We start from the raw sequence: 25,028 nt of genomic DNA, 5'->3' as shown, positions 1-25,028 counted from the left end.
GGCATGTGCACTGCAGTCATTGCACTGCTTTAGGCTCTTTGAGAAGGGTTAAAGAGAGCATCTCTCCTTCCATGCTGCTGCCTCCATCAGCAGTTTCTGCCTCCCAGCATTTGAATTTTTATATTCAGAGATTATGGGGCTATTAGGGATTTAGAGGGTGATTAATTATTTCTTTCAGAGAGAAGTCCAGAAAGGAGCTGAAGATACTAATTTATTAAGCAATATTATTTTATTAAACTGTTTATATTTTAGCCTAAAAAATGGAGCTTGGCTGTACATAATGAAAAGGATTATTTCCTAAATTATGTTCCTTCACACTGTGCTGCTGGAAATGATAGAAAACAAGGAATCTTCAGAGGGGTTGGATGTTTGGATGCAGATGTGTGAACATCTCCCAGGTACTCTTTACAAATGCACAGGGGCTCCCACAGTGGTGTGGGTTTTGGAAGGATGGGATTATTATGGATACAGCTTCATTTATAGCCTGGTGTTTCATCCTGTGCTCTGTAATAAAAAGTGCTTTACAATGCCACAATAAATGGAAGCAGCTTCATGTCTACAAAAGGGGGAAATCTGATTTCTGACCATGCAAGAGTGTGAGGTTCTGCATTCTTCAGGGAGATTTATGGTGGGTCAGTGCTAGCACTGTGTGCTCTGAATAAACACCATTTACATAAAGAGCAGATCTTTTGTCAGAACCATCTCAGGCATCACCATCAGGACATTTTATGTGATGTCTTGGGCATTGACGCATGAGCTCCTTCCCTACAGGTTTTTTTTTTATTCCCTCACCCTTCCCAGGATGTTCATTCCTGCAGGACTGAGGCAGCTGAAATCCTCTTGGCAATTGCAGGTTTCTCCAACTCTCTGCAGCCAGAAATTTCATCAAATCTAAATAAACTTTTTTATTCTTAGTGAAAGTACTTCCTAACAGGAGGAAGATAACCTCACTCATATGAGAGTCATGTTGTTAACTCCAGAAGCACACAAAAGTTAATTTTTTAGCAGTTCCTTGCACAAACTGGGCTTTAATTCTTGTAAATAGCAACAGAGTCAGGAATATCTTTGCAAATTTTACAGTCAAGCCCAAAGCAGTTCAGGGAAAGGGTTGTACAAATTAATCTAAAATACAAATCAGCTCAGAGTTCACTGTTGTGGCAACCTGCTCCTCTTTGCAACACCTGTGAATAACCAGCAATACAAGGGTTTGTGTTGTTGTCAGGTTTTTCTGTTGGTGTTTACTGGTACATTTTTCATATATTTGATATCTACACTCAAAATGAGATTATGAACTCAATTTATAAAACTCTCAGACAAATTCAAATATAACTGACAAAGCAAAAAGCTGGATGTAACAAGTCGGGGATGAATCATTCCCAGAGAGGCAGTAAAGTTTAACTATATCAACCCCAACACATCTGTGATGTGAAATCTGTGTTCAAGCTCACAATGAAAATAAAAAGCATTTTCCAAAGATGTTTTCTGGGACTGTGTTCTGGTAAAGCTGTTCCTTATTAGAAGCCAAATAATGATGACACAGAAGAGTGCAGGCTGGAGTTGCAAACATCCATTATTCCTGGTAATAAGGCCCAGCACTCAGGTTGCACTTAACATTTTGAAAGCACTGAACAAACATTAACTCTCTCTTGTGATCCAGGGAGGTTTCAGGATCTCCATTGGCAAGGGGGAGGCAGCTGAGCTAAGGCCAGCTTTTTAAAGTGTGACAGGCATTCAGAAATTGAGAAACTCAGAATGCCAGGCCACTTCCCTCACCTCCTGATGATGTGATTTTCCTGAGGCCAAAAGTGACACGTTAGCTGGGGCAGGGTTAGATTGGATGATTTCCTCGGCCTGCAGACAATGTTCCCTCTCATGCTTTGATGAACGATACAAGATGACAATGAGAAATGACAGAGAGAGGGAACATGATGTACTAGCACCTGTTAGAAGGTTTGAAAAACTGGTTTACTGGAATATGGAGTGTTTGAAGCAACGAGGAGAATGAGATTGTGGGAACAAAGAACTGGGCAGGATTCACAGAAATGGCCTCCAATGTATAAAATGTGAATTTTTGAATGGAATAAAAAACCATCCCATCAACTCTCTACCCAAATTTTATCCATCTGAGCCCTTGGAAGACCAAGTTAGGAAGGGATGGGAGGGTGCCCAGGATGCTGTGTGTAGAGCAAGAAGCTGACATGGGATTGATCCAAGCCTTCAGCAAACCCTGCTCGGGAATTGTGCAGCACTGGCAGGGTCTGGGGGCAAGTGGTACCATTACCCCTCCTTGTCTGCTCTCCAAAACTGGATTTCTAAATGGATTTCTCACTGCAAACTCTAGTAGGCTTTCCTACCAGCAGGATGGTTTCCTAAAGAATCTTTTAAAAGACTTTATCGCTGTGCCTTGGGACAAAACCTTTGCTCTCCTCTGCCTTTCGATGGAGACTTCAGTTCCATCTGAGGGGAGATGATGGGGTGGCAACTCCACACGTTCCAGCTGTTGCCATGGTAGGTCCAGTTCCTTCTGGAAAATCCCAAATAATTCTGTTTAACCTTGTAGCTCACAAATGACTGAAGCATCTCAAAGTGGCTTCTCCAAAATGAGGTGTGATCTTCCCCTGGGGACAAACTCACAAACTCAGCCACTTGCTTGATCTTCTGTAAATCCTGCTCTGTGAGGGTGGGAGGCCCTGGCACAGGGTGCCCAGAGAATGTGGGGCTTCTCCCCTGGATCCCTGAAGTGTCCAAGGCCAGGCTGGACATTGGGGCTTGGAGCAGCCTGGGACAGTGGATTCTTTGCTTCGTTTTTTCTGCCAAGGTCAGGATTAAATGTGCGAGATGGTATTTCTTGTTCAGACTCGGATGTTTATCAGTTCTTATCTCTGTCACAGTCTCACAAACCCTGAGTTCTGCAGCACTTCACTCCAACAAACTAAAAACGGAGCCCCATCTTTCTCTCTACAAGGCCTTTTAAGGATAAACTGTCCAATTAAGAAATGACACCTAAATTATTTTTACTTTTAATCCAATAACCAACCACCTGTGCCCTGCCATGTGGACTTTTTTATCCAATTAGACAAAACCACCCAAACCCATGGAGAGGAAGGTCAAGAAGAAGGTGAAGAAGAAGGACCAGCTACCACCCTAAACCTCCATCTTGCTTTATAAATATTACTATATTCTAAAACCTTAAACCCTAAGTTTCCCACCCTGTGATATCACACACTTCTATCCAAACTCCACACCCACAATCCCAGTTCCGTCATTCCATTCTGGAAGCCTTCTCCACGGCCTCAGGTCAATGCAGAGTTCTCCTGGGGGTCAGTGCTTGGCAGCACAGAAAGTCTGAAATTTCCAACATCCAGGGTTCCAACAGAAGGTGTCCCTGCCCATGGCAGCAGATGGAACTGGATGAGCTTTGAGCTCCTTCCAACCCAAACCATTCTGTTTCTATGAAACCAGGTGAATTTTTCTGTAAGACCCAGGATTCCTGGAGAGTGCAGACAGGCGTTTGCTGTGCTCTGCACGAGGCTCAGTTCTCCACGTGGAGCACGGAGCTGCTTGGAGCTGGCTGCCAGTGAAACAGCAACTCGTTCCTCCTTGGAAAAAAGACAGGAGCTGATCTCATGCTCAGTGCCTTCCTTTTGTCTGGCTTAGGAAAACATCTCAAAATTCTCTCCTGTCATGTTGGAAAAATGTCACATTTTTATTTCCAGCAGGCTCCTGCACTGAGATGAGTCAAACACAATAAAGCTGATATCTGTATTCCTGAGCTTGCTCTGGCTCTGCCCAAACTTCAGCTTACAAACTATTCATGTGGAGTTGTTTGGAAATGGAAAGTTGTGAGTGCTGTTCCTGATTCTGTAATCAAAAGTTGTTTGTGTCAGCCACAGGAACTACTCACCAATGTGTGTTGACAGTGGTTGAAATGGAAATACAGAAGCCCTTGTCTGAAAATGAGAAAATCTTCCTTCTCATCAGAAGCCTCCACCTGAAAAACATTGATTTACTTGTTTGACAGAGAGAGAAACACTGATAAAACAAACTGTGTTCCAGGCCATTTTCAATGTTCATCATCTATCTGTCCATGAATATGTACTTTTATCTCTAAAATACACATATTTCTGCAATAAAAGTATTAATATTCTGGACAGGAATCCAATTTTATCTTTAAGCAGCATTTGCCAGGGATTGTTAAATCATATAATGGAAGCTTTGTCTAGACACATTTCTCAGTGGCCAACTTAATTTTTTTTTTAACTTTGATTGTTTTTAATGTATTTCTCGGAAGAAAGGTCCTAATAAATTTGTTTACAACCTTTTCTGGAAACTATGTCAGTTTTATAATGTTCAACTCTGGTAATAATTTTTCTAACCCAAGCCCCCTGTTCTTGGAGTCTGAGTGTTCTCCCAGAGATCCCTCAGCTGAAAGTTCCCTCAGATTGTTATTTAAAAAGTTATTAGGGTTTTTTTGTTGTTTTTTTTTTTTTTTGCAAGTGAAACAGTATCAAGTGTATTACTTGGAAAGGAGCAAAGCTTTCTTTCAGTGACTGCAGGATGTTTCCATGTGATGATTGTTACTATGGATTATTAACATAAATTGCCTGAGTGTATTTCACAGTGAAAAATCCAAATTATGACCATTATCAAACCCAGGACAGCCTCAGCACCCAGGCAGGGAGCAGGACATGGCTTTAAAGTCTCAGCAGTGGTTGTGGGAACAAAGGGCAAGATATTTTTGTGCAGCATTTTTAAAGCTGCTGCCTTTGTCCTGTTGCTCCTGGCCTTGCTCCAAGCTCCCTGAAACCAATGGAAAAGCTCACGTGGATTTTGGGGGGATTTAGCTCTGGCCAAGCTCTTTAGTGAACAGGTTTCAGGTTTTAGACCTCTCAATCACAAGCACTCAAGCAAGCCTGACAAAATGTTGCTGCTTTCCACAGGGCTGCAGGTGCTCTTCCTGAGGCTCTTAATGTCACCTTTGCCTTTGTTTCTCAATGCTCTTTATTAATGAAGTATTATTTTCTTCCACTTGCCAGGTGTGCACCTCAATCACCTCAAAGCCATTAAAAAAAGAACGCCAGGATGGTTCTAAAAAGCTGAAGTAGCTGCATGAAGCTGGATTTTCACCAAAGGCCATGAATTCATTTAGGGCACCTTTCCTTGGTTTGGGTTGTTGGGGGTTTTTAAGTTAGTTTTTGAATCTTCCCCTGCAGCATTATCCTGTTTTAAATTTAATTCTGTGTAAATCCAGTCTGTTGTCTGAGAACTTCTGCGTCAGTCAGAGAAGGAGAAGTGAAACCTGTTAATTGGGTGAATAAAGCAGAAGTATTCCTTCCAGGATTTGGAGCTTCCTGCCTCCCGCAGCTCTGGGGGATGTTGGAGCTGTCCCTGCCCTGCACACAGCAGGGAGAGGGGACACGAGGCACTCCTCGGAGGCTCCCAAACCTGCCAAAGCACTCACAGGGAGAATGCCACCTTGCAAGGCTCCAGTCATCCCAGTATTCCCTGCTGGGGAAGGCAGCAGCCCCAGGAGGGTTCTTGGGTTGCTCTCACCCTCTGGGTCCATCTGCTGGGACATTTCCAAGGACATCCCGTGCATGACATCACCTCTGCTTACAGGAGGGAGTGTGGTTTCCATGGCCACACTTCCATCCCCTCCATCTCCCTGCCTGTGCTGCCACCTTAAACACAAAGGATTCACTTTCCAATTTAGAGAGGCCTGAGCTTGTGCATCTCGGAGCTGTCACACTCTGATTGTTCTTTCAATGCTTTAAAAACTCAACTTTTAGCTCAACTGCGGAGTGAGAAATATTTCTTCCTTGAACTCTCTGCATTTATACAGCCCTCTGTCTTTAGATTAGACAAGCAGATACAAGAATTGTCTTGTAAAATTGTAGTTTCCCTTTAATAAGCCACTCTGACAGGCAATTATTCATGCAGTCTGCTCGGTGCTAAATGTTTTTTCATGCTGTGCACCCCTGTCTCTTGATTGCAGGAATGCACTCCTGTGAATTATAATTATGAGTAAATATGAACTGGTGTGCAGGAAATGATTTACTATGCCTTCCATTGCTACATGCTATCCATTCTCCTCTTCTAACAAATAACATGTATTTTTTTCATTCTGTAGGTTTTTAAGTATTTACTGCAAGTTATTTTGACAGAAGTTGGTGAAACTCTGCATGAAGAATCTCTCTGGTGACAAATTGTTTGCTAACGTTTAAATTTCAGGGCAAAAATGGCAAGAAGGTGTTAAAGATTGGTGCTGGAATATTAAATATTATACAGACATAACCATGTGGATCCAATTCACCTTGATAATTATCCCATTTTCAGATACCTTCAGACAAACCACAGCCTTGTCATACTTAATAAACCAGATATTCCCTCATGATTAAAAAAAAAGAAGTCTGATCTCACTCTTTGTAGATCTTTGTATATTTGGGGATTAGAGAGTAAAAATCTAAACTATATAAAAACTCTGTAATAATAACCATTTTGCTCTTTGGCTTCAGATGTGAGCTGTGTGATAGAAATACAACAGGAAAGTCCAAAAATAGACAGAACATCGTGAGCTTTTCAGGATCTAAAGTTTTCTTCCTCTCCAGGCAAATCCTGTTGACTGGGATATCGTGAATCCTCAGAGAAAACAGTGGAGGCTCTGTAAGGTTCAGGGTTGTATTTAATTTTAGAAATAGTATCACTTACGTGGGTATGTAAAGAACAAATCGTGTCAAGCAAAGATGACTCCTTTTTTAATTAAATCCTAAATTAGTGGGAGAAGGCAAGGCAGTGCGTGAATGCATCTAGAATTTACCAAAGCATTCGACACGGCGTGCCTCAAAATTGTGTTTGACAAATGAATCCGAGTGGATTATGCAGAAATGCAATTATGAGCCCGAGTAATTGGCTAAAGAATGTACTGAGCAGTCATGATCAACAGGGGAGTGCAATCCTGGGCCCAGGCAGGACATTACTGGGATTTCATCACACCCTGAGGAAGGAGGTTTGTGGTGATAATAATTTAACTTTCTTGTGGGGTTGTGTACCTGGCAGAGCTGAGGGTTCAGGGAGTTGGAGAGATATTCTTCCTTTGTTCCTGTCGAGCTGAAGGTGTGGTGGGCAGCAGAAATGCACCCAGAAATGTGCCTCTGATCACAAATGCAGCTTTCCCAAGTCAGAACTATTTCCCTGCCTCTCAGAGAAACATTTGCAGGCAGATGTCAGCACCCAGCATCACCTCCTGTGCAAGGCTGTCACCTCCTGGGGCTGTTCCCCCACAGCTCACCTGTGAAAGCACAAATTAAACCCTTCCATTTGCCCATTGCAGCAGTAACCCACAGATCATGGGGTTTTCTGGCCAGGTTTATCCCCTGGTGAGTGGATGCTGGGAATTACAGAATCATTTAGCTTGGAAAAGACCTCTGAGGTCATGGAGTCCAACCATTAACCCAGCCCTGCCAAGGCCAGCACTCACCCATGGCCCTAATCATGAGGAGAAGGAAATTTCCTTGCTGAAAGGACAAATAATGTGAAGTCCCTGTGTGAGCTGAGCAGTTGCCTTCCCTGTGAGGCACAAATCCGAGTAAAACACCAGCTTGGATCACACATCAAGGAAGCAACAGGCTGGGGTGAGAGGAATAATTGGCCCATTTCCCAAATTCACCTTCTGTGTTTAGTTATGGCCCTGAAAAGGGAGGGCAAATTGCTGCAATTTGGGGTTGTGTCCCTGCTTTCCCTTTCTCCTGCTTTGCTTTCCACAGGTGCAGAGGTGGTGGGTTTGGCTCTGCAAATGCAGCATGTTTAGATGAGCAAGGTGGGATGTAAAAAACCCCAAGTCAGCTCTCTGGAATATATAAATAGATGAAATTGAAGCAGGAGCTCTTTCTCATTGCTCAGGCATCGCAGCACAGAAAGCTGGGAATGTTTATCCAAGAGCTCCATCACTTATAACGGGGAGAAATAAATGCTGCAGCCAATATGGGCTGGGCTGTGGATTCTAGACCCTGCATTCTGCCTCAAGGGCTGAATTTGGTCCTTCAGGGGTGTTTCATCAGGGAATTCCTTCAGGGGGATTTGTCAGGGAATTCCTTCAGAGGGATTTGTCAGCCTTTGTGGGAGCACCTCTGACAGGAGAGGAAAGGCCAGGACCCCCCTCCCCATTTCCTTCAGGACAGTTTGGCCATGATGTCCTCACCCACCTCGAACAGCTCCCATGGTGAATATCTAGTCTGTGTTTTCATGCAGTCTTCCTCAGCAATCAGTGAAGGGAGGATAAACCAGCTCATTTTTAAACATGTACAGAATAGGTCATGTAGGTAGGAGAAAACCTCCTTTTTTCTGCCAAATAAAACCTGGGCAGCTGTGCCAAACTGTGGGCAGTTCTTCAGCCCTGACAGTTTTGTTACCCACCTCAGCTCTAGTTTATTTACAAGTGGTTTATAACCACTGGCACATCCTAGGTTGGTTTTTCCAAAACTACATTTTTTTGTCCTGCCTGCACATCCATTCTGCCATTCCTCCCTTCTGCAGGGCAGGGAGGGACACTGGAGGCCTTCAAGCAGACTTGACTCCACTGATCAAACTTCAGAAATCAGCAGAAACTTTTCTTTATTAAATAAAAAACACTTTTTTTTTTTTCTCCTCATGGGTAAATCTTTCCCAGGCTTTTGCTGAGGAAGTCTGGACCAGCTGATCCTTGAGGTCTCCTCCAACCTGGTATTTTCTTCCACCTGTATTAAACTGGTAGAAAGAAACCTTCCAGCTGAGAATGCTTTCTGTATATGAAAGGAGGGCATTTAACCAGAATATTTCAATAATCCCACGAATATATTTCACTCCAGTAATCCAGAAAAAGCTTTGGGATTGGGGAGCTGATCCCCAGGAGTGTAAACCAGTTCCACCTGCCCAGAGCTGAGGCTCCCTGGGCTGGGAAACTGCAGAGAGAGGCCTGAACTGACTCACACAGGTGGATGTTGCCATTCCTGGGGTTTAAATGATTTCCCTGCCTCACTATTCCATAATCAGGACCTTTAATGTTCCTGTACTCTTCATTTTTATTCCTAGATCAAGCAGCCACCAGCACTGAGCAATGCATTGTCACAGTTGCGAGTAATGAGCCTGAAAAGTGGACACTTGGCTAATTTGCTAAAAATAAGATTTTACATCTCTATAAAAGCTCCCTCTCATCCCTTTGGATGATGAAATCAGCACTGAGACGTTCTCTTGCATCAGTGTCCAGGCTGGAGAAGGCTCTGTTTCCACAGACTTCCCAAAATTCACTCTTTAATCCTGTTTCATGTGTGGTGGTCTCACAGGGAGAACAGAGAACGTGAATGGTGGAGCCATAGTCATAAAATAAAGTAAAAGGGCTTGACGCTGGGACTATGAAAGCACTTTCCAAGCAGTCCTTATTGAAATTAGGGTTTAATCTGGTACAAATAGAACATACATTTACAAGCATCTCTTTCAATGGAGTGAAAGTACTGCAAAATAAAAAGCTCTGCAGTTTATCCTGTGGGTTACTGTTTGCTTTGATGAGGATTTTGTCCATGACAGAACAAATATTGTAAACATTTCCTGATTTTTTTTTTTCCACTCTCTGCTTGGGAAAATAACAAAATAAAGAAATAATTCTTTATTTTTTTTCCCCTGCCTGTTCTTTCTGATATCACTTTTCAAGCTATTTCTCTTCAGTCTTGGTGATAAATGGGGCTTTGCAGGGAGCAGCCATAAAGCTCTCACAGTTTGTTTGTTGCACGTTGCTTATGTGGATTTTAAAAGAACATTTTATTGTAATAAACAGCCATGAAAAATTACATATCCTGATCAGTTGTACTAACAAGTATTTGTGAAATAAATCAGAGAACTCAGGTTTGTGGAGTGCTTTCAGAGGAGTTTGTTTGCCCTGCTGTTGTGCAGAGATTTTATTTCCATTTTTTTAGCTTTTTAAAATTCAGGTTTGTTTTTTTAGATTTATTTTCTCACACAATTTGAAACCATCTCTATCCATCCATCATCCATCCCTCTCTCCTTCCAATGGCACTGAAAATGGGATTTCTAGATCTGAATTCCTCCAGAATTCCAGGGGATTTCTTTTCCTGCCCTGTGAGGAAAACATTCCTCCCAAACAACTTGGCCCTAAAGTCCAGTTCTTGGAGAAGCCAAACAAGACATGTTCTATCAACACATCCTTTGTAATGAAATTCATCTCCATTTTCCAATTAGGCTTCTCTTTTTTTATCAGTTCCCACACTTAATAATATCTACAATTACCAATAGAAATTGTAGTTAATAGTGTCTATTAACAGCTGGCTTTATAAGAATTTATCTCCCATTTAAATATCTGTGGTCATAGTAACAGAAGTAATTGAGGACTAAATGAGTTTGCAGCCTTCAGCATTAGATAAATTGCATTATTTCCTTTTTTGTTATTTATGCAGCACCACAAGTTCAGGTGGACAACCCTTGGGTGAAGGAGTTCTTCCAAATATCCAACCTGAACCTCTCCTGGTGCAACTTGGGGCCATTTCCTCTTGTCCTGTCCCTTGTTCTCTGGAAGTGAAGGAAAAAATGGTGACAAATGGAACAAATTCCTGAAGGTAGATGAAAATGATAAATTATAAATGACAAATTATAAATTATAAATTATATTGATGGGGTTCTTCCATGGCCCAAATTTCCATAACCATCCTTTCTAATCACCAAAATGAAGCCCAGAGCAGAGCCATAGGGATTTCCTGCCTGAGCAGGGGAAGGCAGGGCTCCAGTTCCTCTCTTGCACTTTCTCAATGTTCTGGGGTTTTTTCCTCCCCATGTTCTCTTTTCTTTATCTCTGCCTTCCCTTTGCTTTTTTCCTAACTAATTCCATTTCTTTTCTCTCTTAGTGGTGAATGCAACCTACATCCTTTTCCATTTTCTAGAGGCGTTCTCTCTTTTCTCCTTTTCCCCATTTATATTTTTCTTTCTTTTTTTTTTTTTTTTTGTAATTTCCATTTTTTCCTCTTTGTAGGGAGATTATATTAAGTGACAAGAATAATGTCAAATAAATGAGATTATGTTAATTAACAGATCTTGTCGCATTTCCATGATTCGCAGGAAAAAATATTCACACTGGCTGATTTTTCAATTAAATCATTTGCTCTGTTATCTGCTCAGCATATCTTTATGAATATGCAGAACTGTAATGCAGTTAAATTGTTTCAGGGTCCTTGTTAACCTCAAAAAGCCACAAGGTGCCTACTAGCAAAATAGGGGATTTTTTTTTTTTTTTTTTGGCCTTTTTTGGTCAAAATCACAATTCTTTGTTTTAGCCTTCATATCTTTTTCAAGGAAGTACAGGGGATTAAATGTTTGAAAAAGCATCTTGATTCTTTCCAAGGATAACAGGCTCATTCTTTTCCTTGTTGGACTTATTTCATCTTAGAAGTATTATTTTCTTTTTTTGTGCCTTTAATATTTCTCATAATGTCTCTTTGTCCCATGGGGGCTCTCACCACGAGCAAGAACATCCCAAAAAACGCCTCGGAAAGAATCTGTGGAGAATTAGCTGGAACTTCAAAGATATCAGAAGTATTAATTCTGAGCTGGAAGATTGTTCCTGCCCACGTACAAAGGGAGCCTTTTGGGAACAAGTTGGAGTTCCTGAACATTCCTTTCCTGTGGCAGGGAAGGAATTGCAGGGTCTGGAGACGTGGTTAATGGCAAGCACCAACATCTCTGATCTCAGGGCGGGTGACAAAGCCTTGTGGAGCTCTTGTAATTTGAAAATAATAAACTTTTATCATCAGCTGAGAAGCTGGAGTGTCATGGGCACCTTCCCAGGGGAATTCTGTGCTGAAATTGCTCCAATTGGTTCTCTGGTGAGATTTCACTGAAAATAAAATAACAGAGCTTTGTGCCGTGGAGGAGAGAGGAGATCTCTGTCCCCTGGAGGCGCCAGTTCAGGATAATTTGGAGGAATTACAAGGGACAAATGAAGTGAGCTGGTGGTTGTTTGCTGATGGAAATCAGCCAGGAGAGACATTCCCCCTCTCCAGGTTCTCCCTTCCAGGGCTTTCCCTTTCAAAATCTTCTCTGTGTTCTCATTACTCTACTTGGGACCACAGAAAAAATTTAAAATAGAGAACTAAAATGCATAATTTAAAAAAAAAAATTATTAAAATATTGCAGCACTGCATGCAATTCAACATTTATTCTGATTAGTAGTAGTAGAAGTAGTAGTAGTAGTAGTAGTAGTAGTAGTAGTAGTAATAATAATGTAAAAAATTCTTCTAAGATTGCACAGTGCACTGTAATAATGATTTTTCTTCCCTACAAGGTTAATATCATTCCAAACTTACAGTCTTTATATCTTTCTATGTGTAAAATCAGGCAATTTGCTAGTGTGGAAAATATTTTTTTTTGGTAATAAAAAGTGGAATTTTATGTATTTGATGAGTCTGATTAGAACAGAAAAAATATGAGTAACAATCTCCAGAATATTTTATTTGGGATTTTCATACAATTATGGAATTATGGAATAGTTTGGGTTGGAAGGGACCTTAAAGCTCATCCCAGGCCACCCCTGCCATGGCAGGGACACCTTCCCCTGTCCCAGGTGCTCCAGCCCCAATGTCCAACCTGGCCTGGGATATCTCCAGGGATCCAGGGGCAGCCCCAGCTGCTCTGGGCACCCTGTGCCAGGGCCTCCCACCCCACAGCAGATCTGGTTATAAAAGCAGTAAAAGAAAACATTGCAAAGAATATTCCACCCTGTACTCAGGAATAATAATTTTAGGATTAGATCTTATATGGTTGAATAAAATTTGGGGCAAGGGAAGGAGCCCGAGGTGACACAAGGCTCCCAGGGAGCACAGCCACAGCGTTCCTCTTCTTTTTCCCTGCCCCAGGTTGAAGATCCCTTCATTCCCCAGCACCCCTGGGCAGGGCAGGTCCCTGTGCCCTCACCCTCCCTCTGATCAGGATCAGGAATTTCCACTTCCATCAGTCAGTTCTCCTTCTCTGCCAGGGCCAGAAGGGGCTCCCATTGCAGTGACCCCTTTAACTCTCTGGGATTCAGCTCATTCTTCCAAAATCTCCACAGCAAAACTGCCCTGCACATCCCAGCCTTAATTTCTAGGTTGTTTTTTTTTAAAAACCCAAGTGCTCAGCAGAGGAGCACAATGTCCCCCACTTTGTGGCGGGCTCAGGCTGCTGGGGAAGGAGGGAAGGCACAAGGAGCCTGTGAGCTGACCCAGCCACCTCTGCCATGACAAAATTCAGGCTCAGCAGAGCTCCCCTCTGCCCTGGAGCTCCTCTGAGTCCCCGTGGATGTCGAGGGTGCTGCTCCTTTTTGTCCCAGGCTCACTTGGTCCCAGTGACTGCTTTGACTTTGTCTCAGCTCATACTATAATTAGGTTGAACATCTCTGCCTTTTGCTGACTCTCCTCATTTTATCAGAAAGAAATGTCCCTAATCAATATCCATTATTCTGGTGGATTCATTATTCCTTAATTGCTGACAGGGTTCCTACCCTGCCCCGTGCTCTCTGTGGAGCTGAAATCCCAATAATGCTCCTGGAGGTGATGTTTTCCCCCACTCCACTTCCATTCTGCATGGATGTTTTGATGGGAACCAAAACCCAAAGTGACTACATTTTTGAGAGTGGTATATTTAAAAATACAAGTGGAATTGACTTTTTGCCAGAAGTTTTTTGATTTTTCTGGGAGTGCTCTTCCCTAAAATGCTCTTGAATTGGCACCCTCAAGGGTTTAAACAAAGGAGATAATTAAACAGATCCTTCAAAGCAGAGACTTACTGGTGTGCAGGAAAATGGTGCTTAAGCACATTCTTTTATTTGAAAACTGTAACTTTGTGCAGAGCTCCTTTTATCTTTTCTCACCTATCTTTGATGCTGGTGCAATTATCGTGGGCTAATAACAGCTGACTCCATTTTGAACTTCAATTGAGAGATCCATTCTTTGGATTCCACCTCAGCACTCACATCGTGCCAGCACAGTTCCAGAATTTTCTTCTGATCCTGAAAAAAAGCAAAAAAACTCATGTGGCAGCTGTGGAATGGGAGCATCAGGGCTGCTTCTGATGCCACCAGGCTGTAGGGCCACTGGGAATGTGGTGGCTGTCCCTAAAGGCCACCAGGGCTGTCCCACACCACCCAACCCCTCGTGCACCCCTTGGAGGGTTTTACATAGTGAAGGGTTTAAAAATTGCACCAGTTTTCCCGAAGGCTCCATTAGGATCCCAGTACCTTCCCTGCTTTCCAGCAGGAATGAGGGAAAGAGAAAATGGGAAGGAGGGGAGAGCGACTGTGTAAAAAGTAAAAGTAAAATCACTTTGAGTAATCAGCTGTGGGAAATTAACTCTGTTAAATCCTGGCTGCCTCCTTTCAAGGTTTAATTGTCTACATTTTGGAATAGGCTCTTAAAATTCACTGTAAATATTTATTGAGAATAACTGCATAATATTACATTGCTCTTTTGTGACGTTCTGAGTTATGGAAGGAACAAATCCCCTCATCATCAGGGGAGTCTGTGGGCTTTGGATTCTCAGATTTCCCTTGTCTCCCTCCCACACACTGCAGGTATGACACAGGATGATGTCACACTTTGCCAGCTTTGTTACTGTTTAGTCAGAATGTTGTACAAACAAACCCAGATAAAGTTAAAAGATATCTGTAACTCTCAATGTTTGAGCACTGCTGGTAACAGCTGGGCAAATAAATAAGGATTTGCACTCTTTAATTGTTGTCACTCTAATTATGGAGTTAATTTAAACCTGAACTCAGAGTTTCTTTTAGAGGTTACCAGGAGAGATGGGATTTATTGGCTCTGTTTAAACAGACTTTAGTGGAGCTGGGAACAGCAGCAGGGTCTGGTTTCACTGGTGCCAGTGGGAATCTCCCCCTGAGATTTCCCACAGATCCATGGAGCAGCCCTTGGAAAAAGCTCTCAGTATCACCACAACCACAATTGCACAGAGTCCCAAAATGGTTTGGGTTGGAAGGGACCCTAAAACTCATCCAGTGCCACCCCTGCCATGGCAGGGACACCTTCCCCTGTCCCAGGTGCTCCAGCCCCAGTGTCCAGCCTGGCCTTGGGCACTGCCAGGGATCCAGGGGCAGCCCCAGCTGCTCTGGGAATTCCATCCCATCTCCTCCCCATCCTCACAGGGAGGAATTCCTTCCCAATCTCCCATTCAGCCCTCCCCTCTGGCAGTTTGAGTCCAATGGAAATCTTCCTGATGATTTCTGTGTCACCAAAGGGGACCTGCTCAGCGATGGAAACCAGGCCATAAAATAACATTCCTCACCTGTTGTCAGCCTCCAGAGCACAATGGGAAACAAAAACAGAACTAAAAGCTGCAGGAAGCTGAGTTTGGTTGAATTTCATCATTCCCACATGATCTGATCAGTGCTGGGGCTGTGGGTTAAAGAACCCAGTGACACTTGGAAAGTGCCCACTAGAGCTGTCAGGCAACATAAGGGCCTTTCTGTGGTTATTAACCTACTTTTTCCTTGGATTTTGCACAGGTGACTGCAGGGAAACCTACTACAGAGTCAGAAAACTCTTGGTTTCCTCTACAAGTGGGGAAAAAACCCGAATTGAACTGGAAATTAAAACATTAACCAAGAGTTACACCAAAAGAGTGAGAGAAAACGGGTGATGAAGGGAGAGATGGAAGTCTGCAAGAGTTTGAAGTAGCTGTCTTTGAAGTTTTTTATGTTCCACTCATCTTTCCTGCTGCAGCCCATCGGGAATTTGAGGATGGAAGTTCAGAACTCCATGTTCAGAGGAGATGAAAGGCAGAGTCATTCAGTGGTAAGAGCAGATCCCTGGAAGTGCATCCAGCCCCACGTAGCTGCAATTAAATCACAGGACATGATGTTACTGGTTAAGGGGTAACGTGGCCCTCAGTGCTGTGAGAGGTAAAATGAATAATAACTTCTGGAAACAGCCATAGATCACTGAACTTTGCAATGTTGGTGGTGGGGGCTGAAAAATGAGTTACTGGGGATTAATTGGGAGAGTGTGCTGCTGTAAATTACAGAGACATGCTCAAGTTCATCAATAAAGGTTTAAAAAAGGCTCTTTAAATTAGCTTTCTAATTGATCAGGAGCAGTTCTGAGGAAAGATACCAAAGGGTTGGAGTAGCTGAAGTCTGAGCACAGTCTGGACCTTGAAAAACCTCTGTCTGTCTTTGTAAATGAAGAGGTATTCAGAATATCTCTGACTCACCTTGATGGATGTCAGCTTCCAGAGAGGCAGAAGTCAGTGACTCAGGAGGAGGAAATGGTAACTCATGCAATTAAGATGTTTTCCTTTCATTTTTGTAAAGATCACAAGATGCAAAATAATGCAAAAGGGTTTAGGATTGCTTTTGTTTGCTGACACACCTTACCTTTAGATTAACAGGGAATAATGGGTATTTATTCTGCAGCAGTGTCTGTGTGAGTGCTTAAAACCTGGAAATATACTCCTTTTTTTTTTTAATCTGAGCTTTTCCCAGCATTGCAGAGCACAAATCAGGGAGGTTTAAAACCTGGAAATATACTCCTTTTTTTTTCTTTTTTTTCTTTTTTTTTTTTAATCTGAGCCTTTCCCAGCATTGCAGAGCACAAACCCAGGAAGGTCTGTTCTGTTTGGCTTTGAGTGTGTGTTCATTCCTGTTTTATTGCAAATAGGGGCAATTTCCCTTTATTTTCAGCTGTGAAGCATATTCCAGTTTAATTCCAGGGTGCAGTTTCCATCATTCCGTGAACTCTGGAAGCAGCCTGGTGTCCTGTGAGCTGTGGGGTGTGGAGGCTGCTTTGGGATGTTGGTGATTCCTGGAGTGGGCATGGTCTCATCTCCAGCCCGAGATCCTGCTGGCAGTGAGGGCTGGCTGAGCTCCCCCCAAAATCCCCCACAATTTCTGCTGAGGCTGCTGGTGTGCAATTTAAACAACCAGAAAGGCTCAAATAAACCCCATCAGCTGTTAAACAGATGAAGATAAATAGACCCAGCAAGCACCAGTGGCCACACTGTTGGGTTTTTTCCATCTTCTGAGTCCTGTCACCACATTGAAGTTTCCAGGCAATTCCAAAGGAATCATATTTAGGATTTATGGAGAATAAGCCCGTAAAGGTTCACAGCTCCCTGCCTGCCTTGAGGTGGCATTGCACAGTGTAAGCAGCAGGGATGAATCTTCACTCCCTGCTTTGGATTCCTTCGCTCCCCTGCCACTCACAGCCTTCTCAAACATCATTAATCATGTCACGATAAAAGCTGCCTCTGCACATGCCTCACTGTGCTCACAGCTCCTTCTGGAGCTTGTTCCAGTTAACTTCTCCTGGGTCAAATGATAAAACAAGATGAAAGAGCAGGTGCTGAGGATGCCTGCTCTGAAAGGGCTCTCCTATCTCCCCATGTCCCGCCATCGCTCATTTCTACCGGGGAGAGCAGGAGATAATTATAATCTCAGAGTGGGGAAATAACTGTCTGCCTCATCACTGCCACCCTGGGGAGCGTTTAAGCACTACTTAACCACGGGTTAAGCATTGCTGGCTTTGCAGTAAAGTTTAAGTACAACTTGCTTTGAATAAGTACAGGGTCTGCTCTCCTGGAAGCGCTTTGAGGGCAATCATCTCCTCAGAGACATCAGCTGCTAGGATGGGCTGGCACCTGAGCTGCCTGCAGAAACTTGTGCAGCACTCCAGTTGCTGAAGAGTTCAATAATTTAAAAGTGGGAAAGACGTACCAAATTATCGAGGTAATTTTCCTGAATATGGGTTTAACTTAATTTTCTGTGTCTGCAGCAAAGCAGTGCCCAACATTTCCCTTGGGAGCCATCCTAATGAATCTCATTGCCAGCGAATTTTCCCTTATATTCAACCTAATTTTTCCCTGTCTTAATTTAATCCCATTACTTCTGCTTATGCTCCCTCTTGCTACACTAAATAATTCAGTGTAAGTAATTAGGTGCAATTAGAGATGCGTCAATTAATGTTCATTGGCATGGCTGCAATGCCATGGGAAGGTCCAGGAGACCTGGCTGGGTTTGTGGAGTTCCAGGAACTGCTGGACACGGATCTGGTCCCTTGCAGGCTTCCAGCCCCTTCCCACTCCTCTATATTTAGCTGCAGTTGCTGGGCAGAGCAGCTCAGATAGTCTTATCAGCTTTCCATTATTCTGGTGACACTGAGCACATCCATCCCCCAAGCCAGTCAGTCCCATTTAGGCCAATAATTAGCAAAAGTTATCAGGGATGCGAGTGTGGATATGAAAACACAGACGCATCAAATCATCACGAGTTGTAAGAAATGTTGGAGTCCCAGTTAACCCATCAAAGTGTTGAAAGAAATTCAGTTCAAGTCCTTGGTCCATTGGTAACTTTGTGCTGCCTGGAGAGCGAGTTTTTCCCTGTAAGATTTGAAGTTTCCTTCCCTTAGACTGCAGAATATTTCCCTTGCTTCCTGGAACAGTTACTGTGGTTTTGTGGAGATGTGAACTGCTGAACACTCAGCTGGAAAAGATTGACTGCAGCAGTTTGGATAAATATATTTGATGCACAGATGTTGTAAGAACCTATTTTGCATGCTTGCCTGACTCCCTTCCCTCTCCATTTTAAAGAGGGATTCCACCTATTCCATCCATCTGCAGCTCCTCTCCCTTGCCTCTGAGGAAAATAACAATTCCTCACCTGCAGATTTATAGAAGCACAGAGTGGTTTGGGTTGGGAGGGACCTTGAAGCCCATCCAGTGCCACCCCTGCCATGGGCAGGGACACCTTGCCCTGTCCCAGGCTGCTCCAAGCCCCATCCAACACCTCGGACAGCTACAATTAAATTTTCCATGGAAATTCAGCTTGGTGGGTGAGCAGTGCACGGGGAGAATTCATCCCCATCAGTCAGGAATTCAGGACCCTTTTCAGATAAGGAGTGTTGGGATCCTTGGGATTGCCTCCTGGGGCAAAATTCCCTGATCCCTCTCAGTTTCTGATGGCATGAAAGTGCTGGAGCTTTCCCAGGAGCAGCACTGGGAAGGATTGTCCCAGGATTGTAAAGGGGGTGCTTATTTCCTGAGTGGTTTTGGGGGCACCAGCCAGGAATGTCAAAGCCTGTCCTGACTCCAGCTGATGACCCTGGATGTTCCCAGAGAATCTGAGAGCTTTATCTGCTCCCAGGAGCAATGCTGTGCCTCCAGTTCAGCGACAGAACCAATTCTGTATGCCATTTTTCCATGTAAATTGGGTTATTATCCTTTAGAAAAACCTAAAGATCTGTGCTTCCCCTTGCTGACATTTCAGCAGAGATCCACAGGAACTTGTTTCAATAAGTTAAAATAAAAAATAAATCTAAAAAAGCCCCAAATATCACGTGTCAACGAACGGGAAACAACTGTTAATTTTGGTTTTTCAATTTAGGAAAAGAAAGCAGCTCCAGCTGGAAGGAAAGGAACCCAGGGGTGATTTTGCCAGGGAGGTTTTTATGTATCTTGTTTTGTATCCTATCACCAACATAACAGACAGCCTTCCCGACCTGCAGGGGGAATGAAAAGGTACTTAAATTTAATGCTTTTAAAAATAATTAATCATCTGTTATTGTTATATATGGCCAAGTTCAAGAAACAGTAAATTGCTTTTTATCTTTCATCAGTGAAAGCCAAATTTCAAGCATGGGAATGGATAAATCTAGGTCAGTGGCTGGATTTTCTGTGGTTTCTCTGACATTTGAATAAATTAAAACTAAATTTTGAACACTGAATGCATCAATCACTAAGTACTCAAAGATGGAAAGAAATTTAGGGGTTGGTCCTTCAGGAGTTTGCTTCCCAAGGCCTGGGTTCAGTCATAATGTCATAATAAACATATTTTTAATTGTATTGTGCTCTCTGCTCTTATTTTAGTTGTGGCTTTTGGGCATGTTAAGGAGATCATTTCTCTGGTAGAATTTATTTTATCTTTTCCTTCCTTCAAGCCAAACTGAGGCTGTTGTTTGTATTTTTCCTGCATCATGGCCCTGCCTCCCTCTGACCTTTGGTATGAGCATCCTTGTCCTGGTCAGTTGGAATTAAGTCATAAATCTATCAAATTTCAGCAGGGTCAAGTTCCCTGAAAATCCTCTTTCTGTGCCTGGTACTTGTAATTCTCCATCTTTTCTTCCTCCTGGTTCCCACCCAGCACAGGTTGTGGTGTCTGGGGCTGTTCAGCAGCAAAATTGGTGCTTTTCTTCTTATTTTATGACATTATTGGGGAAAGATTTGTCAGGTGAAAAGATTCCTGTGGACCAGGAATCATCCCCAGGCCTGCATCTTAAAAATATAGATTATTCTTTGTGGTATCAAGAAAAGATAGAGAGGAAGGCAGAAAAATTTTAGAATTTTTTTTTTTTTTTTTTTTTTTTTTGATCAGCCCTGGTTGTATATGTTATCTATTCTATTTCAGATTCTATTTCCTTTGTGAAGTGTTATGAATATAATCTTTGGTCATTTAAGGCAAGGCATTTGCCTTAAATGTAAATATAATCTTTAATAAATAAAATATAAATGTAAACATAATCTTTGGTCATTTAAGGCAGAGATCAGTTTTCCATTGAAATATGAGGGAATACTTATCCAAAACTAAACCCGGAAGGAGCCCTCCCACAGCCCAGATCAGATCTGCCCACTCCTCCCAGAGGACACTGAGGTTGTGAGGCAAGAATAAAAAACAAGACACAGATGTCTATGCAGCTCCTACACAGACATCCATAAATCTGATATTAGGAAGAATTTCTTCACAGAAAGGGTTGTCAGGCTGGAATGGGCTTCCCAGGGAAATTACGGATTCCTGGAGGGATTTAAAAGCCGTGTGGATGTGGCGCTTGGGGACATGGTTTAGTGGTGGCCTTGGCAGTGCTGAGTTTGTGGTTGGACTCAATAATCTCAAAGATCTTTCTCTTAGAGAGATTTTTTTCCAAACTTGATAATTCCGTGATTTTATGAATGGAAGTGGATTTGGCCCAAATGGGAAAAAAAAAAATTAATCTGAATATTTTCAAAGCATTTATCCGTGGCTAAAATGAAGCAAAACAAGAAGGAAACTGAAGTTTCTTTCTCATTTGGAACTCGCAAACTGCATCATTTCAGATGGCAAAGGATTGGTAATTTTAAGACAGATTCCCTGGGAGTCCCTAAGGGCAAACGTTATCCAAGCAAAAGCAGAATGATGGATGTGCTATTTAGGACACCCAGCTCCACATCTGTGACTAGTTCAGCAAAATAAAATTAAATGAGGAGGAATTCTTTCCTTTTCCTTTGGGTTTGGTTGGACCTCCAGAGACAATGAACTTCCCTGAGGTTTCAGATGACTGGGAAACAAATCAGACTCCCAAGTGGGAAAATGGGACAGCACATCTGCACCTAAGGTTCCTTGGTGGGACACTGGAGTTTGGTGAGGGATGGAGCTGGCACAAGAACTGGAAAGTGTAAAGGATGTTGCTGCTTTGGATCCTGGGCTGGAACCAAATCCAATCCCCAATCTAATCCAATCCAACCCAAATCCAAATCCAAATCTAATCAAACCAACTTGGTTTGTTGAATGTCTCCATCCATTATCATAAAGCTAGAGGATGTTTGGGGTTGGAAGGGACCCTAAAGCTCATCTTAAGGCAATGGGCAGGGACACATCCCATTGTCCCAGTCTGCTCCAGGTCCTGTCCAGCCTGGCCTTGGGCACTGCCAGGGATCCAGGGGCAGCCCCAGATGCTCTGGGAATTCCATCCCAGCCCCTGCCCACCCTTCCAGGGATCAGTTCCTAATTCCTAATTCCCAACATCCCATCCAGCCCTGCCCTCTGGCAGTGGAGCCATTCCCTGTGTCCTGTCCCTCCAGGCCTTGTCCCCAGTCCCTCTCCAGCTCTCCTGGAGCCCCTTCAGGCCCTGGCAGGGCTCTGAGCTCTCCCTGGAGCTGCTCCTCTCCAGGTGAGCTCCCCCAGGTGTCCCAGCCTGGCTCCAGCCCTGGAACATCTCCATGGCCTCCTCTGGATCCCTCCAGCACTCCTTCCCATGCTGAGCACCCCAGGGCTGGATTCAGAGCTCCAGCTGGGCTCTCACAAGAGCAGAGCACGCTCTGGAAAACCACCCTTCCCTTCCAGGGAGGAACTCCTTCCTTGCCTGCTGCCGCAAACCCAGAATTTCTCCCGGCCTTCCCTGGCTGCTGATTTCCTGCTGGCAGGGGGAGACAGGAGAGAGCTGTGCTGTCCTGAGGGCAGGGGGGCACGCGCTGAGGGGACACTGCAGCCCCTGCAAACAATCTGCAGTCATTAATATGGATTCCAGGGTCATTTTATATTTCATGAGCTTCTTTTCTCTTTCTCTTTGAGCCCCCAGGAGGTGGCAGATGTTTTCAGGTATCACGTGGAGAGCAATGTGTCTTTTTTGATTTTTTTTTATTGTGAAGATTGCTCCTCCCTTGAAGGGATTAAGAGAGGGGGAAAAAAAAAATCTCTATTATGTTTTTTAGGTTTTTTTCTTTTTTAAATCAACTGCAATCAGCATTTCTGAAAAGTTTGCAGTCAGTTTTCTTCTTGAAGCCCCTTCAAAGGGATGAACTGGGTTTCCAGAAAGTTTGGATCCCCCCTCTCCTTCAGGGGTCCAGCTCATGTGCAGTAAAATGCCAGGATCAGTGACACTGCAAAAGGGTTTTGCTACTTGAGATTCTACATTTATTACATATTGTCTCCATCTAAACCCAAATTCAGAGCAAAACACCTCATGAAATCAAATCTAGAGATAATATTTGCAAAATTAGGTCTGATCCTGAAGTCTGTAACTAAGGAGAGGCATTGCAAATAAAGTACAAAAGCCACATTGAATTTCTTCTGGCAAAATCCAACAGCAGCAATGAACAATGAGCAACATCACCCATCAGATCTCTATTTTCCTCTCTATAGAATTAATCTCTTGTGGTATTGAATCTATTGAACTTCTCTATAATTGTTCCTTCAGCTCCTTTCTGTTGATTTCCTGCTTTCCTTTAACAATAATAAAATGTTCTCTCTTTTGCATACAGGTGGGAAGATGAAGCTGTTGGGGTTTTTTACTGGAAAAACTGTAGGAATTGCAGTGTATTAATTCACTGCACCTAATATTAAACACAGGAACATCTGCCATGGGATTTCCATCCTGGATTTCTCCCTGATTCCTTCCTTCAGTACCTGGCCAGTGCCTTTGTCCAGAACATCTGCACCCTCCCAGCAGGAAGATGAGACCTGTCCACATTAATTTGGAACCACTGGATGTATTCAACCAAAAAAAAAAGACTGGCTGTGCATCCCTGATGGATGAACGTGCTGGGAGTGGAACCTTTTCCCAGTCTGCTCCAGGAGGGGTTTAAAACTGCTCCAAGGCATGGGGATGGGGACCAATATTGGAAATCTTGGCTGGATGGGGGCTGTTCGTGCTTGGTTGCTGCGTTGCCGCCAGCTGGCAAGGCTGGAAGCATCCATGAATTCCCTTTAAAACATGGGAATTCCATGGGGCTGGGCCAGTGCTCAAAGACTGCAGATGTAAATCCAGGAACTCCAGAGGAAATGCCAAAGTTCTGCCAACTCTCCTCCCTCAGCCAACTTTTATTTTAGCTTGAGATGTAAGAAATAATTTACTTCTTGGAAAATATGGAGGGCAATTCATAAAAAATGCATTTCCCCCTACCTTGGTGATTAAGGTGGCTCTGTTTTTCCTTCCTGTTTCCAGGGAGGGGAACAGGCAGCCCAAACTCTGCAGAATGAAAGATAAATGAGTGATAAAATTGCTGGAGAATCTCTAATGTACGTGCTGAAGCCATCAGGCTTCAGCTCTTATTAAGTGTGAGCAAGGACTGGGACTATTCCTGTGCTTGACTGACGTCGGAGCCTTTAAAACATTCATTTTAAAGGACAAAAGCTAAAATAACTTTTAGATATTTCACTCAGTGTAACCAGAAATATTTTGCAGAGTGTCATGGTTTAATGACAATAAAGAGGAGACAGAGAGAGGGGGCAATAAAGCCCCAGACAGAGCAGTGATGCCCAAAGAGTTGCTCAGCACCTGCCCCCCAGCAGTGATTGGTGGCTCCCAGTTTCCCCAGTTTATAAACTGGGCAGTGTAAGGTGTGGAATGTCCCTCAGGCCACCCGTCCTGGCCATGCTCCTGCCCAGTTCTTGTGCAGCTCCTCTCTGGGACACTGAAAAGTCCTGGACTCCCAAACACCAGTGTGCTCCCAGCGTTATTCCCTCTACCCCAGCCACAGGCAGCACAAAGTGGGATTAGGATCACATTCCCCAAACCCAGTGGGAAGGGTCCCCCAAGCCCAGACCTCTCAAGATTGGTTGCACAGAGGGAAAAAACAAATTATTTTTATGTCCCTTTGCAATTTCACTCTGCCTTATCTCCTTCAATTGATGCTCAGGAAAATAAAATGGTTGTGGAGGTAGCAAAAAAAAAATAAATAATGCTTTGAGTGTTTCTCATAAAATGAGATGTATTGGGCACTATGAGCTTCTCCTAATGGTTGAAATGGAGGCAGCCTGAAGCCCCAGACTAATTTTGCAGACAGGGAAAAAAGAAAGAGCTGGAAGGAGGGGAAGATGATGATGGAGCCCTTCCTCAGTCTGTGATGTGCCTTTGCCCATTCCCAAGAAACAAGGGAGAAAAGTCTTGTAAAAATTGTCAGCAATATGAAAGTACATTATCTGGGACACCAAAGAAAAAAGATCATAACTTTTGCTCTGTATCCTCTCTATTCCCCTGGTGTTGAGTGATAGAACCTTAAAATGTTCTTTTTTTTCTTTTTTTTTTATTACTTGGAAAAGTGGAACAAAGTTACAAATCTGAAGTTTTAGAGAGCTGTGCTTAAAAAGAAACCTCTTCTGATGGAATTTTTGCCTGGTGTGCAATATTGTGCTCTCCTTCTGAGCATGTGGAGTAAAGGGATCTCCTGGAATGCTCAGGGAAGGGAAGTTCCCAGGAGATGAACAGAGTGTGTGTCTCTACATATATACATACATACATACATACATATATATATATATA

General features: G+C 43.2%; 1 long non-coding RNA gene across 6 annotated transcripts in view; it reads right to left on the bottom strand.

Moving 5' to 3' along the window:
• LOC120512761 overlaps positions 1–25,028 on the bottom strand; it is a 30,591-nt gene that overhangs the window by 2,071 nt on the left and 3,492 nt on the right. Inside the window, exons 3-6 of one of the 6 annotated variants that reach the window (XR_005630117.1) lie at positions 23,670–23,735; positions 13,883–15,858; positions 3,905–3,991; positions 3,296–3,599 (exon numbers count right to left, since the gene is read on the bottom strand). This is a non-coding gene — a long non-coding RNA (uncharacterized LOC120512761). Of the gene's footprint in view, positions 1–3,295; positions 3,600–3,696; positions 3,992–9,425; positions 10,555–13,191; positions 15,859–23,669; positions 23,736–25,028 lie in introns of those variants that run through there. The other 5 variants (XR_005630116.1, XR_005630114.1, XR_005630115.1 and 2 more) reach the window with 5 other exon arrangements.

The sequence above is a fragment of the Passer montanus genome, unplaced genomic scaffold, assembly GCF_014805655.1.
Source record: "Passer montanus isolate IOZ18808 unplaced genomic scaffold, ASM1480565v1 scaffold77, whole genome shotgun sequence".
Classification (NCBI taxonomy): Eukaryota; Metazoa; Chordata; class Aves; order Passeriformes; family Passeridae; genus Passer; species Passer montanus.
This window is presented reverse-complemented; position numbering and strand designations above follow the sequence as displayed.